At 35.8% G+C, this 16,771-nt stretch overlaps 1 long non-coding RNA gene across 1 annotated transcript; it reads left to right on the forward strand.

Annotated features, from left to right (window-relative positions):
• Positions 1-13,234, forward strand: LOC120583161 (uncharacterized). Its single transcript, XR_005647718.1, has 3 exons — positions 1-174; positions 1,211-1,212; positions 13,225-13,234. It is a non-coding gene; the product is annotated as an uncharacterized LOC120583161 (long non-coding RNA).
• Positions 13,235-16,771: the final 3,537 nt, after the last annotated feature.

Raw genomic sequence — 16,771 nt, forward strand, 5'->3', positions numbered from 1 at the left:
CAGACATTCCCATATTAGTAAACCAGACTACGTACCAGCCTACATTTCATGTGGATTTGTGTGATATATTAGGAAAGAAATTTAATTTTATAAGTGATGACTTGCCTAGAGGTCCAGGAGCTAATTTTTTATCTGGCCCCTGGTATGGTTGTGGCAAGGAGGACAAAGAAAGAGGTATTCAACAAGTAGAGTTATATATGTGTCCCAGAGAAGGCCAAAGCACTTGCCATAAGCTAAACCAATATTATTGTGGCCATTGGGGTTGTGAGACCATAGCCCCTTAGGAGAACACAGACAGACCCCTTTCTGACTCTTACACAACCTAGTCAGTCTTCCTGTGCCACAGCAGGGAAATGCAATCCTGTCATTTTTACTGTCAAAAATTGGGAAGATCCATCTTGGGTGATTGGAAAAACCTGGGGATTAAGGTTGTATGTTTTTGGAACTGATCCTGGAGTGTTAATAACAATACAGAAAAAGCCTGTCAGGATGCCACCGTTAGTTCTAGGTCCTGTTAGGCCTAATGACGGAGGGTTAAACGCCTTAACTCCTACACAGTCAGCAATTACTAGGAGCACTAATAGTGCCAACAAAGGACATAGACCTAGACAGCCTTATAGACCCCCCAGGGATACTCCTGAATCTGTCTTGACCATGCTGAATAATGTTTATAAGTTTGCTAATGACAGTAACTCAAATGCTACAAAGGATTGTTGGTTTTGTCTGAACCCTGCCCCACCTTATTATGTAGGACTTGGTGTCATTGCTAACCTTGGCACAGATCAAACTGCTATTAGGAATGTAACATCTCCGAATGTTACTATTTGCCCTTGGGGAACCAAAAACCCATCTGTAACGTTGGGAGATTTACAAGGAAAGGGAACTTATGTGTATACTAACACTTATAGAGTTGATAAATCTAGGTATAAGGAAAATTGTAAATCATCTATTTTAGTAAATAGCACCTCTTCTACTTATTTAGCGGCCCCTAGTGGCACTTGGTTTGCTTGTAATACTGGTTTAACTCCCTATATTAATCTTAACTATTGGAAAAATAATACTGGATTTTGTGTGCTGGTTCATGTTATACCTCAGGTGTATATGATGAGCGGACAAGAAGGGAGACAAGCAATGGATTTGGGGGGAGGATATAACTATCCTCGGCGTAAGCGAGCAGTTCCACTGCTTGTGCCGCTCCTAGTTGGCCTAGGAGTGGCAGGATCAGCTGCAATTGGGACTGCTGCTTTGGTTACAGGGAATCAAGGTATAGCCTGGCTCACAAAGCAGATTAATGATGATTTAAGCACTCTAGAGAAATCAATTAATCATCTTGAAACATCTCTTAATTCTTTAGCTGAAGTAGTACTGCAGAATAGAAGAGGCTTAGACCTCTTATTTCTTAAGCAAGGAGGTTTGTGTGTAGCACTAGGAGAAACTTGCTGCTTTTATGTTAATCATTCTGGAATTATTAGGGATAATTTAGCATTAATTAGACAAAGAGTAAAAGACAGAAATGAGAAGTTAAAACAAGGAAGCAACTGGTATGAATCTTGGTTTAATAAAAACTCTTGATTAACCACGTTATTGTCAGCTATAGCAGGACCATTGATAATTCTGCTGTTATTACTGACCTTTGGGCCATGCTTGATCAAATGGGTTAAGAGTTTAATCCAATCCAATATAACTGGGGCAAAGATTTTAATTTTAGGAGCGTTAGCCCCGACCCATTGGCCAGAAATCCCGACTTCTGACTCGAAGATTGAGTCATTCTAAAGAAAACCAGTGGGGAATGTAATAGCCCGCTGAAATATGAAAGGGTTAAAGAATAATTAAAACCTGAAACTGGACAAAAGAAGTCTATAACTTAGGCCTAGTTTCTGGAACCCCTAACCACACTCTGTTAATCATGAAACTTGTAACAATGAGCTCATACGCTAACTGCCAATTTTAGCCTGTGTAACCCTGCTTGCTTGCGTGGCATGAAAAATAATCAATTGTATATAAGCTGAAAATTACTGTTTGGCCATCGCCCATGGGAACACTGGCTAGTGCCCATGGGAACATAAGCAATCACCCATAGGAACATAACATTCTAACAACAAGCTTTCTGCTTCTGTACTTCCCGCTTGCACACCTGACCAGTGGGTTGACAGGTAGTGAATAGGAGAAAGATGGACCTTTGTGTTTAAGACAGAATTAGGAATGGGATTTGGGGCTTAAAAACCTTGTATCTTGGCATTTCGAGGCTGCTCCTTTGCAAGGACAGCCGCCGGCTAATAAACTGTCTCCTGGTTAAGAGCACTCAAGTTGGGTCTGGTTATTCTGGACACAACACCCTGAGAGGAACTACCAATGAGATGTGACAAAATTAGTATACATGGCTCAAGTAAGAAAGTAATGGCTTTTGACCAATTAAAGTTAATATAAATAAACTATAAAATATTAAAAACAGTTTAAATAATGTTTGCTAGAACAATGGAATCAGGAAAAGAAAATTCAACTATATAAAGCCCTATGTGGAATATAAACCATTCAAACCTCAACTCTTTTTCCTATCGCCTAAATGTCCTGTACTTGCAGATATATCTTTCTATCACCTTGACAGTTTTCTTTTGTATACAAATTTTATTTACCTGAATTATTAATGCTGCTTTTGTTTGTGCTCATATCTTAATTTTTCTCTCTTCATTCACCTCTCATGAATGTTCGGATTCACAATTTAGGAGACAATAAACAACATATTTCTGGGAAGCTAGGTAGTGTCACCAATGTTTTTGTACTGCTAGGAGATTATTCTGTTTTCCAAGTTTAAAAAAAATAAGTGTTTCTCTTTTTTTAAACTGTCAATCACTGAAATTATACTTTAAACTGAATTGGATGGATAAAAGATAAATTTTAAAGTATGGATTGTGGGTCAGACAAGAAAATACAGTACATAGAAACTCCAGCGAGCAAGCAATTCACAAAATGAAATATGTGCCTGCAGGAAAAATTCCTCGGGCCAATAACAAACACCAATTAGTCATGTTCAGTAGAGTATTATTTTAGCTGTACAGTAAAAATCTCAATGTTTTTACTAGCATCACCCTATTTTAGCTGGACAGTAAAAATCTCAATGTTTTTATAGCACATAGTGTTCATGCTCAAACAGCTCCTGTTCAATTTAGTCAGAAGTTTTGTGGAAGCAAAGTTAAGAATAGAAAGAGAGTTGAGATTATAGCAAGACAAACTACTCAACTTTAATTGAAAAGAAGAGGTGGGGTTAACAGTCTTTCAGATCTTTTTAAAAATATGCTTGTAGTTTTCTGTTTTATTTTACAATAAATTAAAGTGTAATTATTGAAAAGGAAGAGAAAGCAAGTTCTATCTTTTTGCAAAAGTTCCTTGTAACTCTTTAGAAAGAATGATGCCTCACCAACTCCCACTGAAATCACAAACATTCAGTTAAGATATTAGGAGACCATATGTACAAACACCCTATGATTTCAAACAGACAAGCTCATTGGGAAGAAAAAAGTTTTCTGTCTTTGATTTCTTTTAGAGTGATAAAATGAAAGGGACAGTAATACATATTTTAAGCCCTGTGAATTCACAATGGGGCTTTAGAATAAAGAGGTAAAACCCTTTGAACTAACAAAGGTCCATCACCATGCACTTTCTTTTCCTCACAAGAGCCTTATGAAAGAAATTATGCTAGATGGAGAGACCAGCTGGCTTTTGCCACTACGCCTTTAGTAACATAACCCATTTGCAGACTGTATCAATCCAGCCAGAATGGACCATATCACTGACTCCTCTTGGACCTCTCCTCTGACTGCATAGAGCTGTTTTTAGCCCAATGCCTTGTGAAAGCATTCACTCACCGGCTCACATCTGAGTGTCTCTTTGTACTAGCCCAAAGCCTGAAGTCTGCTGACTCCATTAAGTTGATTAAAGTAGTCCCAGAGACAACCTCAGCTTTTTCACTGCCCTTAGATTAAAGACCAGAAAAGACTCCTTTTTCTGAGGATGTGTTAGTTTGGTTGGGGAGGTAATTTGGGTGAGGTGTTGGGTTTTCTGGGATTTTTTTCTGGTTTTATTTTATTTTCTCTGTAATTTTCAAAGAGGTCAATACAAATAAAAGGCTTTGTATCAGAAAAATTCAGGAGGCTTTTATTAGAAATGATTTCTAACTCCTTTGTTCCAAAAGACAGCAGTTACAGCTACTTAAACTTAAGAAGTCATCATTATGTCCTGATGAAGCATTCATCTGGGGCCCTGAGAAAGTATCAGTAAGTTCCCTAATGTAACTGAAAGGAAACGGCCCCTCAGTCAAATTTAAAATCTAGAGTAAAGGTGGAGGGCAAAAAATCAAATAGTCTATGTGTTAACTGATCATAAATCCACAAAAAAAAATCAAGAAAACAAAATGGGACACAGCACAAGTTCAGCATCTATTTTCTATCACACTAAGAAAAGGTAAAGCATAGTGGTTGAGAACATGGGAACAGGCATTGAACTCCCAGGTTATCTGACACATCAGGTTATCTCAAACACTAGCTTCACCAATTACGTGACATTGGGAAAGTTACTTAACCTCAAAAGCTCAGTTTTCTTATCAATAAAATGAGGATAATAATGGTATCTATCCCACCGGGCTATAAAAGACTTTACAAGAAAAGTTATCTTAAGTATTTAGCACAATACCTGGCATAAAGTACACACTCACTACAGTTTAACAATTGTTCTATATAAAATATTTTTTGCAGTTCAACAAAGCAAATTTAGAAATATCAAATGGTTTGGTTTGAGACATTAAGCTTAGCTCCAAAAGATCTGGGTTTTAGTTCTGGCTCTGCCATTTACTCACTGTGTGACTAACTATAAGCAAATTTTGAAGCCTCAATCTCGTCATCTGTAAAATGAGGGAGTTACACTGGATTGAAATTTTGTGTATCCAAATGCCTGCTCAGCAGCATCATTCTATATGTTCAGACTGAATTACTGCTATTTCCCCAAATCTTGTTCCACTTGGCCAAAAGAGAATTTTATGTCTCTTTCCTAATCCCATATCTCAATAAACTTCCCCATTTCAGTAAATAGCACTGCCATTCATCTAGTCGCCCATAACAAAAACCTTGAAATCATTCTTGAGACTCTCTTTTTTCCACAACTTATATCAAATCCAGGAGCAAGACGTATTGGCACCTACCCACAATAAATATCTAGAATTCTACTGCTTCGCCTTACATCCACAGCTGTCTTTCCAGTCCAAGTTACTATCATCTCTGGCATGGATTACTTCAATAGCCTCCTTCCTCTTAGACTGGACTCTTTACAATTATGAAATATCCCTCATTTCTAATGAAGCTTCTTATCTTGAAAGTCAACTTTGTCTGATATCAGTAAGGCTGTAACAGTTTTCTTTTGGTTAGTTTTTTAAATATATCTTTTCCTACCCTTTTACTTTTAACTTTATTATGTCCTCAAATATTTGCATCCTTTATTCTCTGTAAGCAACATATAGTTGGGTTTTATATATTTAGCCAGTATTACAATCTTTCTTTTATATGGAATGTTTAGTCCATTTACTTGTAATAGAATTACTGATATAATAGTTTTACAGCTATGATTTTATAATTTATTTTCTATTTTACTCTCTGTTTTACATTTTTTACTATTTTTTTGATTAATCAAATATGTTTTTTCATCTTTTCCTCTGTTAATTGTTATATTATTCATTGTTCTTCTACAGATTATATAGATTATATCATCTATACTCGAGTGATAAAATTACTTTTATCACTTCCCAATACTTCTAAAACCTTAGAACATTTTAATTCTATTGAATCCTCTCTTGCTCTTGTATTATTTTGTCATGCATCTAGTTATATATCAATTTAAAACTCTAAAAGACATTACCATTATTGTCCCACACAATCGATATTCATTTATATTTACCTATGTATTTGCCTTTTCTGGTGTTTTTCATTCCCTCTTGAATTTACATGCTTCTCTCTGAAGATCTCCTCTAACTATTTCTTTCAGTACAGGCCGAGTGGCAACAAATTCTCTCCATTTTTATCTGAAAAATATGTTTATTTCATCTTAATTTTTGAAGTATATTTTCACTGGTTACAGAATTCTAGCTTGACAATTTTCCTTCATTATGCTAAAGATGCTATTCCATTGCCTTCTGACTTCCATGGTCTCAGTTGTGAAGTTATATGTAAGACTTACTGATGTTTTTTTAAAGTAATGTCTTTCTCTTGCCAAATTTAAGACTTTCTCTACTTATTAATTTTGCAGCAGTTTTATATATGAGATTGCAGGTATTGTTTCCATTGTATTATCCTACTTAAATCTGTGGATTAATGTCTTTAATTGCTTTGGAAATTTGTTAACCATTAAATCTTTGAATATAATTCATACGCTATTCTCTTCTCCTCTCCTTCTGGAACTTCAAGTAAATGTTCTTTTTAGAATATTCCACATTGATCTTATCTGTTTTGTTTGTTTGTTTGTTTGTTTTTTCCCATTATTTTTCTCTCTGGGCTTCTGCTTGGGTATTTTCTATTGGCCTGTTTTCCAATCCCAAAAATCATAGAGCCTCCAGATGGTGCTCTCTTCCACCAGAAAGGCTTTCCTCTCTCTGACAATAGCAAGGACAGCTCTCAGAGGCACTAATCATTTCAAGTCAATCAGGGATTGAACTGGGTTGGGGCTATGATGAAGATTTGGTAAAACTCAATCTATATCGGCTTGACTCTGTTCCTAGGGCATGGTTCCCCTAGGGCTCATAATTGTAAACTTAATAAGATTTTGCTTTCCCAAATCTAAAAGCCTACAGGAGATTCAGTTCTGCCCTTCAGAGGTTTACAACTTAGCTCTTTAGCTTCCCATTCCCCACCACTTTAAATGTGGCAAATATCTTTAAGGGAAGGTCAGCTATGGCTCTGAGATTCCATGTGTCTCCAATTTTGTTACTCCAGCTCAAAAAACTCCAAATTTCTGCTGGTTTCTCTGTTTTCCAGGAATGGTTTTCTGCCAAAGGTCAGGCCTAGATTTTCATCTCTAGATGCACTCAGATTTAATAAATGTCCCAAATGAAAAGGCTCAGTAGATCAATTCACCATTCCTTCTAGGGATCTTATACCTTGCCTATTTTGTTTTTGGGCCTCTTCCTTTGGAGGAATCTTTGTTTCCTAAACATCATAAGACTATAAGATATGTCATGCTACTTTTCAAAAGATTTCAGCCTAGCTCTTTAATCTCCATAGAACTTCAAAGTTCAGCAAACATCTTATGGAGAAAACTAGCCATGCAGCTGATATCCTTCCAATTTTGAATTTTGTCACTCTAGCTCCATACAACCACTAAAATATTTATTTTCCCCAGAAGTAGCCTTCAGCCTGGGCCAAATTCTGATTCTTAGGCCACACCCAAAATTATCAAATACCCTCAGGAGGAAAAAGCACTCCTGATCATCAGCTTCCTCTCTAAAATTACAGTCCATTTTGTCCTCGTTGCTCCTATAGCTCTCTGCTGCTTTTAAATTATAAATTTTGAAATTTACCTACCTTTTTCTAATTGTTCTCAGCAAAAGCATTGAATTAGCACAACCAACTACATCATGTTGAGAAGTGGAAGTCTACATAAATCTTCTAACAGCCTTTGCTGCTTTCATTTATGGCAATTGTGTAGGCTATTTGCCACACAGAAGCCAAGATGATCCTTTTAAGTTATAAATCAAATCATATCACTCCTATTATACTTATAATAAAATTCAAACTCCTTATTATGCTTTCAGGGACCTACATGTTCTTGCCCTGATACCTCTCCGACCTCTCATCTCTTAGCTCTCTCCTCTTTGTCCACTGTGGTCTAGCACAGTGAAACAGAATTTCACTATTATCCACTATATATTGTGTGTAGGTGCCCCAGACCTTCTAGTTATTTCTTCACCATGCTCATTAGAAATCTGTTCTTGTCCCTTGTCACATTCTACCCCACAATATAAGTTCTAAAAGACCAGGGACTTTGTCTATCTTGTCAACCACTTTATTCCCAGCACCTAAATTAGGCCCAACCATGTCACAAGTGCTAGATAAATACTTACTTAATAAATTAATGAATAAAATTTAAACTGCCTTTGCTGAAATGTGGCTGAGGTTCTGAAGCACTTGCCTAATAACTTCCTCTTGACTTCCTAAGATAGCCTAGATAATTGAGAATTGACTACATATTTTTAAATGAAATTTTAATTAAACTCTTATAGGATCCCCAAACATGTCCAAAACACCTTCAGGTTCCAAGTAGCATAGTTTAGAAATCAAGTGAATCACTAAGATTCCTTCCAGTTCTAACATTCTAGCCAAAAATAACGTGTCAGGAGAAAAGCTAAAGCTGAATATCCTAACAGGCCTGTCTTATTGATACTTTTTTTGGGGCGGGGGGCAAGAGAAAATATGTCCTTAGATGCCATAATAATCAAGAAGCTGAATTTTAAAGGCAAAAAAGAGCAATAACTATGTACTTATTTTGTGGCTCCAACTTATTTTCTAGTGAAACCTTATCATTTCAATACCCGGGTTTGGGAACCCAGTCGAAATTAGTTCCAGGCTTCTTGCTGAATAAAAAGGACACTCTTGTCCAGAATGCACTAGAGTCTCTACAACTAGATATGCTTGTGACAATTCCATATGTATAGCTTAAATTTTTGCAGTTTTGCACCTTGGGTTCATTAAGATCCTACACACATAGTAGTAGAAGTTTCATTTGTAGAAGAGAAGGAAAATATAAAATAAAGTATTCTCGCTGACCTATGCTCTACTTTCTCTGATGAAAAAAGACTTTATGCTTATAGAGTTTCACAAAAGTAATGACTACATAAAGTCTAAACAACTCTGCCTGAAAGAACTGCATTTCATCAAAGGAGGTCATTAGTAATCACTCACACAGACCTGGGATTTTCTTCCCATTTCCACAAAAAGTGTCAATTTGTTCTTTCGCCCTGAGAAGCTTCCCACCATTCCTCAAAACAAGATTTCCCTGAAGTACCAGCCTAGAAGGCACAAGGGTTGTTAGGTATACCTTTGGTACCTATCTCTTTTCACTACAATACATATCTTTCATGATTCCATTGACCCAAGTAAGGCATAGTTTGGTTTTATTTGCTTAAATCAAATAACATAAAAAGAACGTGTCATTACAAAGATAAAACTTAACCAAGCGAAAGCTAAAATGAACAATAATTACCTTAGGCTATGGCAAAATTATTTGGGGACAACATAAATCCATGACCCAAAGGCAAATTGTTTATGGATGAGATAATGCAAATTTTCTCTGGTGCTATTCTTAGCTCAATTTATCAGCATCATCAAATATTATCTTAACACCAATCATAGGCCACAACTAATATTCCTTCTATATCTAAAAGAAACATTTAAGGTAATTTGAAGTTTATACAATTTTTACTTACTTTTCACAATTATCTTTGATGCATTTTAACTCCTAAGTACTCATTTTTGATATAGGTGATTATCAAATAACAAACCACCTGAGAATTTTTTATGATGAGTACAACAAGACTTCTCAGAAACAAAGATGATTTCAAATTAGCCTTAGGATTCAGATACATAAAATGTTTCTCATTTCTGGGATCAAAATTAAAAACATTTTTTGTCTCCAGATATTTAGAATCATAATAACCAAATAAATAAAAAGTATTACTTTTCACTTCTGGGGCTTAGCCTATAATTCGGAAGTTTCAAATGGTGGCAAGCAAATCATATCCAACACATAGATGAATTTTATTCAACCCAACAGTGGTTTTTAAAATTTTGAATTCATTGCCAACATTTAAAAACCAGAATATCTCACCTTAAAAATCTAGATGTACGGCTTTTCTTGAACAATACCATATAGACTGTGCCTTCCACAGAGAATCAGACTAAGTAGTAGGTGGGTTTGGCATCCCACATATTCATTTGCCAGGGCAGTTCTCTATCCACTAAAGGAAAGGAATGTCTTTTTCTAATTTGCACAAAGGTACTATATGGTCAGTCTAGCAATGACACTATCTCTGGGCCCTCATTCATACATGGCAGCAATCATCTGGAAAAACATTTAGACAAAGAATGTAAGTCAGAATTTACTAGAGTCCCCACCACTCCTTATCATTACCCCCCTGATTCACCCTATGTTATGAGACCTGCCTGGTTTCTCTGTAGACATTTGAGTTTACAACTTCTGGTCAGCAGCAAAAGAAAATGATACTTTCGACTTATCCATCTAAATGATATGAGTATAAATTCACTTTGTAGAGGCAGGTTTTTCAGCTCCTGACACCAAAACAAATTCACAGCAATTGAGCTTTACAATCAGGTAGACCTAGGTAGATGTCTAACATTGAGAAAATTTTGGAACCTATCTGTATATCGATTTCCTTATCTGGAAAATTGGACTAATATTAACTGCTTTGTAAGTTTGCAGTGCAGATTAAATGAGATGACATATAACAATACTTGGTGTACATTAGGTATTTTTTTAAATATAAGCTCACATTAATTGCTGAAATGACACTCTTTCCCTGACCTTGAAGCAGAAAAACTTCTTAGTATTTCTGGAATCATGAATATTTGTTCGAACTTATTAAACTATAAAGCATAAAGCATGAAGTCAGGGACCATGTCTACCTTTTATTATTCTCTCCTCAACACTAGCACATAGTAAGAACTTTCAAGTTATTAGTAGAATAAATGAATGAATGCAATTACTTTCTAGGATGCACTGGGAATTGGCAAAAGAATAATATCCTTCTCTCTCCCTATTCCAGGAACACTTTTCCAGCATGAATCAGGGAATACAATTAAGATGCGATTCTATGCCAAATGGAAGACAAATGAAAGATGCATTTGAACAGTGTAAATAAAATTAAACATTTGCCTTGGGTTGACATGGATTTCTTGGGCAATTAAACTGCATAAAATCATAATGTATTAAATCCAAAAACAGGAAAGGTCCAACCACCCCTACCACCAAATAGATGCATGAGGAAGCTATTCATGGAAGCACTAACTCAGGGCCTGTGATCCAAGAGCCCAGTATGAAAGAGCTGCAGACTGTCACTTTTTAAGAGGCCTCAGCAAGAATTTTAGGGTGATGGATGACTGACAAATATATTTAAAGACAGGAATTTTTGGAGACTAGGGATGTCTCACAGGGAGTTAATAAAACAATGGGCCAAGGGTGGAGTTCAATGGCTCTTGAACACTGTCTCCTCTTTAAAATAAAACAAAAAGCTAGTACACCCAAAAGACTAACTTACTCAATTATCCTCTGTTAGCAGAAGGACACTGAGACTTTGGCAGGGTTTTCTCAATGGGGAAAACAAGGTAGTTGTCACCCTCGAGTTAGCCAACTTGAATCTAAAAGGTAAAGGCAAGTGAGATTTGCTTTTCTTAACCTTTTCCTTATAACAGCCTATCAGTATCATTCACCCTCCTAATTTTCCTTCAAAAAACATGCAAGACTGGTACAATAAACTTTAGTGATCCAGTTTCCTCATTTTTACATTAGTACAACTAGAAAATGTGATGCTACCTCTATGTGTGTAATGTAGCACAAAGATATGCTCGCTGAGGCATACAATCAGAATGTGTCAGTTCGGAGGGTAAAAAAATCTCCCCTCTCTGGCAAAATATTTTACACTAAAAACTATAGCTATTCTAATGCAAGACTTACTAAGTGATATTCCCAGGGGGAAAGTAGCTTCATGTTACAATAAATACCCTATTGCACTAGGCCTGGTTTGATCTACCATCTTTTAAAGGATAATGAATTTGTTTAGCTGTTCAAAAACAAGGCAATTTGTGATTATATATACCCTCATATGGAAGGTTCCAGTGGCTTCACTTTAATCATTTAGATCTTATGCTGTTGAAAAAAAATGTGCTGGATTTGCTACTTTGATACATAAATGTTTTGTTTTTAAAGAAAGAAAAGAGGTTTTTCTATTTCTACCAGTGAAAAGGCTATGAGCAAAGCTGCCATTCGTTAACTCTTGTTACATGAGTAGGTGCCTGTAAAGGGCCAGGTGGTGTTTATGCAGATGACTGAGCAAGTTACAATGTGTTCTTCCTTTTGGATAAAACATTAGTGTATCAGATGTGACAAATCAGATGTTCATCTTCCGCACTTCTGCATTATTTTACATTGAGAATTAGATGATGTGCTGGCTTAGCTTTTTGCTTTTGTTTTTTTCTGGAGAATAAGTTCATAAATAAAGTTCTCTCTACACTCTGCATAATCATAGTCTCACAGAATAGCTAACTGGCTAGGTAATATGATAATTACAACTATTGTACAGGAGAAAAAGCACGTGTTCTGGGTAAAAGGAAGCATGCCATTCATATACTCTAAGAGCTATTTAACATATTAACCATTCCTACACTCTTGTCAGGGAAAAACAGGTCTTCTCATCTTGACATCTTGAGATGAAGCACCTGATGCTCCAGGGTACAACTAGAAAATTTGCATCTTCTGAGCACCAAAATACAAGGCTCAAAACCATTCTCCACCATGCACAAAACAAACATCTACTTTGAATCTAAAGGGATGTCTTATGTAGATTATGTATTTTAAAGTCAGACTTTTAAAAAGTTCCAGAATTATTTTTAAATATACAGATAACATTCCCACTACAGAATTTGCAGTAGCATTGCCCCCACTTACTTATCATGATTTTAGCCCACCCCAAGTCCCCTGAGCTACTCTCCACAGCACCACCATCCTATCCAAAAAAAAAAAAAAAAAACGACAGAGGCTCCCCATGAACACAAATTTCCAATAAGAACAACTTATGCTGTTTTGTGTAGTCGGCACCTTTTTATTGAGAGCTCCTATTATGAATTAGAACAACACTCTGTCACTAGTCAGAAACTAATAGAGTAAGGCAAGTGAATGGCTTAAGAGCTCTTACAAGTTCTATTAAGGCCCTTAATTCATGCATCCATTCAACAAATATTTATTGAGCTTCTATCATATGCAGTTCAAGATAAGACCTTTTCCACCTGAGACAATGAAGGAAGAGTTATTAATACCATAAGAGACATACAAGTATACTAATAAAATTTCAGAGGGGGGGGTGGAATCAGTACAGACTTTATGGAAAAGATTTTGTTTTTTGCTGAGCCCTGGAGGATGGACAGGCTCTAATAGGAAGATTAGGTGGACAGAAAGTAGGATAGGAAGAAGAGTCGTAATTCCAGACCTCTTCAGTGAGGTATTTCTGTGTGGCCACTATTAAACATAATTTTATTATTCAAAGTAGTGACTAATATCATTCATGTAGTTTACAAAAAAATATAATTGACATAGTTTATTATTAAAATGTTAATATTTTAATATATTTTGATACATTTAATATTTTACTTACTATTACTGTAATTATTATTAAAAATAATTATTAATGTATTTTAGTGGTAATATCTACTATAATAGCTCACATTTACAAAGCATGTTTCTTTCTGCCATGCATTACTGTAAGCTATACAGCAACTCAGTGAACTTTCACAACAATCAGTGAAGTAAGTACTATTAGTATACCCATTTTACAAACAGAACGGTAAGAGAGATTAAGTAGCTTGCCTAACATCACTACAAGAATGTGGAAGAGCTTGACTTCACCAAAGTAGTCTGACTCTAGAGCCCTTGCTTGCAATGACTATTCTCTATTACTGTAAGATTAAAGACAATAGAATAAAATGATATAATAAATTACAAATGTAGAATGTCATATTGTTATTTTTTCACTTCTTTCTTTCATTCTCCTTCTTCCCATCCACTACCACTTCCAACCATGTTCAAATTCTTGTCTCTTCTACCTCCCATATATCTCTAACCCACTCTCTCCTTCCCACTACACCTGACTTAAGGCATTCTTCATCTCGTCTCAGGATTACTACTATGCTTCACTTTTCCAATTCCTTCTCTCCACTAGAATTATGAGGTATCATAATAATTTGGGGGGCACGCTGTAAATAATTTGCTCCTGATCATAGAAAAGTTACAAAGTTTATAAAACACATTATCAATGAGAGAACTGAGTAAAAATGATATAATTCGACTATAATCACACAGCTAGTAAGGACAAAAGACTAAATTTAAATTCAGAACTATCTGACTCCCAGATCACTACTTTATCCACTAGTCTACACTGCTATTGTTTTTCGAACGTCAACTGTGAATTCAACACTGAAATAGACACATTATATGCATTAAATTTAATTCTAACAGGGTCCTCTATGGAGGTTCTACTCATAAAATCTCCTTTATACATTCCTTAAAACACTTTTACAATATTATTGTTATTCAAGTACTATTGTATCTTCCCCACTCTCTACAACATTAATTCTTTTATGTCAAGAAGGATAATATCCACCTTAATGTCACCTCAGAACCTAGGAAAGTGACTTACATATGCCAGTAACTCAAAAAATGATTCCTGAATAAGTAAATTCATAGTGGTCTTGGATAATTGAGAAGCTCTTTCAGAATGATCATCATGTATACCACTCACTATTACAATAACATTAAATAATCACTAATAACATTAGCAAGAAAATAAAGAACATTGAAATAACAAATTACCTGAAATTATTGTATTAGTTTTCTACTACTATATAACAAATTACCACAAAATTAGTTGATTAAAAACACCTATATTTCTTTTTTTTTAGGTACGGCAACCCTTGGTTAACCTCACAGATTGCAAGGACCTTGTCATCTTACAATCTCTTATTATTATTATTATTATTATTATTATTATTATTATTATTATTACACCTACAACACCTGGTATTCCTAGGTGGTCTCCCATTCAAGTACTAACAAGACCTGACCCTGATTAGCTCCCAAGATCAGATGGATTGGGCTTGTTCAGGGTGGCATGGCCGTAGACGAAAAAAAAACAACACCTATACTTCTTAATCTCAGTTTCCATGGGCAGGAGTCTGAGCAGAGCTTAACTGGTTCCTCTGCTCAGGATCTGACAAGGTTGCTGCAATGTAAGTGTCACCTATGCAGTGTACCTTTCTGAACCTGAATGTTGGCAGAATACAGCTCCTTGCTTTTGTAGGGTTGAGGTCCCCCCCTTTCATGATAGTTGTCAACTGAGGGCCACTGTTAGCTCTTAGAGACCCTGAAGTTCCTTTCCATGTGACTCTCTCACAGTATAACAGTTTCAGGTCCAGCAGGAGAATCTCTTTCACCAGACTGCTGAAACTGAGTCCTATATAATCAAAGAAGTGATTATCCCATCACCTTTGCCATATAATATAACATAATTAAGGAAGTGACTATCTCTTCAGAATCATAGGTCCTATTCAAGCTCAAGAGGAAATTACACAGGACCAGGAAATTCTGAGGGCCATCTTAGAATTCTGCCTACCACAGTGTGTTCCCAGAAGCAATTAGAATGTGAATTGATGTGAAAGTTATTTATTAAGATGTTTGCCAAGGGAAAAAAAATAACAGTAAAGGAAGGAAGAAGTGATGAGGGAAGTTTAAAAAACCAAGAAAGAATGCCAATATCCCGCAAAGTCCCATGGGAGATAACTTTAGCTCAGATCCCCAAGTGAGCTATGGAGACAGTTTAGTTTATACCTAAGTGTTTTCTAGATCAGGAGTGAGGGAGTTGGAGTATTACACCCCTATCCCTCTTGGCCATTGGTAGCAGGGCTGCCACCTGAGGATGTAAACTCTCAGGCTCTTTAGACATCCACAGTCAAACTAGACACCTATTGCATAAGAAAAGCTTTCTGACAAAGTAGCGCAGGCGCCAGCTGTCAGGAGTGAAAACCTCTGAATATCAACATAAAAAATGGTAAAGAGATCTCAGGCTACAGCTGTGGGACATTAACATCATGACCATGAACTTTTGATAAAAGATTTAAAATATCACAGTGAAAACTACATAATTTTGTAATAAAAAATTACATGAATATAATTAATCACTGAATGAAATTATGTAGACTTCAGATTTTGAATATAATAGGCTAAGTTAATATGGACCCCCACACACACATATACATACATGCACAATAACCAAAAAATATGCTGAATAAATCTAGAAAGGAGAGCTGGGAGAAAGCAACTCTTTAAACCTCTGTATGAAGCCTTGAACTCATTCTCAATCTGAACATGCATGAAATCTACCAAAATCAGCACAGCAAAATCTCTGAGAACTGAACTACAGTGTAGACCACCATGGAAGGTGCACAAGATGTAAAAATCAGAATTACACTACAGTCTTTGAAAACTAAACTGACAGAACTAATCCCACAGAAACCAGGTCAGGACTTGCAGTTTAATAGTGTAAATCTAATAGTGTAAATTGCTTGCTTAAGCCAAAAAAAAAAAAAAAAAAAGGTATTCTCCAAAAGATTTTAACTAAGCCTAGTACCTTGTAATGGCCAAGATACAATCCAAAATTATTCGATGTACGAAGAACTAGGAAAATCTAAACAACTGAAAGGAAAGGGCAATCAACAGACATCAACATTGAGATTACCCTAAATATTGAAATTATTAAACAAAAAAAAGCTATGGCAGCTATAACCATGCCACATGTAAGGGCAAAAAATCTAGAAACATGAAATGACAGATGTCTTCAGCAAAGAAATAGAAGCTACAGAATAAGAACTAAATGGAAATTCTATAACTGAAAAGTACAATAACGGAAACTTTAAAATTCACCAGAGATACTCAAATAAACAAAGCGTCAGAGACC

This window comes from Pteropus medius, unplaced genomic scaffold (assembly GCF_902729225.1).
Source record: "Pteropus medius unplaced genomic scaffold, Ma_sr-lr_union100, whole genome shotgun sequence".
Lineage (NCBI taxonomy): Eukaryota > Metazoa > Chordata > Mammalia > Chiroptera > Pteropodidae > Pteropus > Pteropus medius.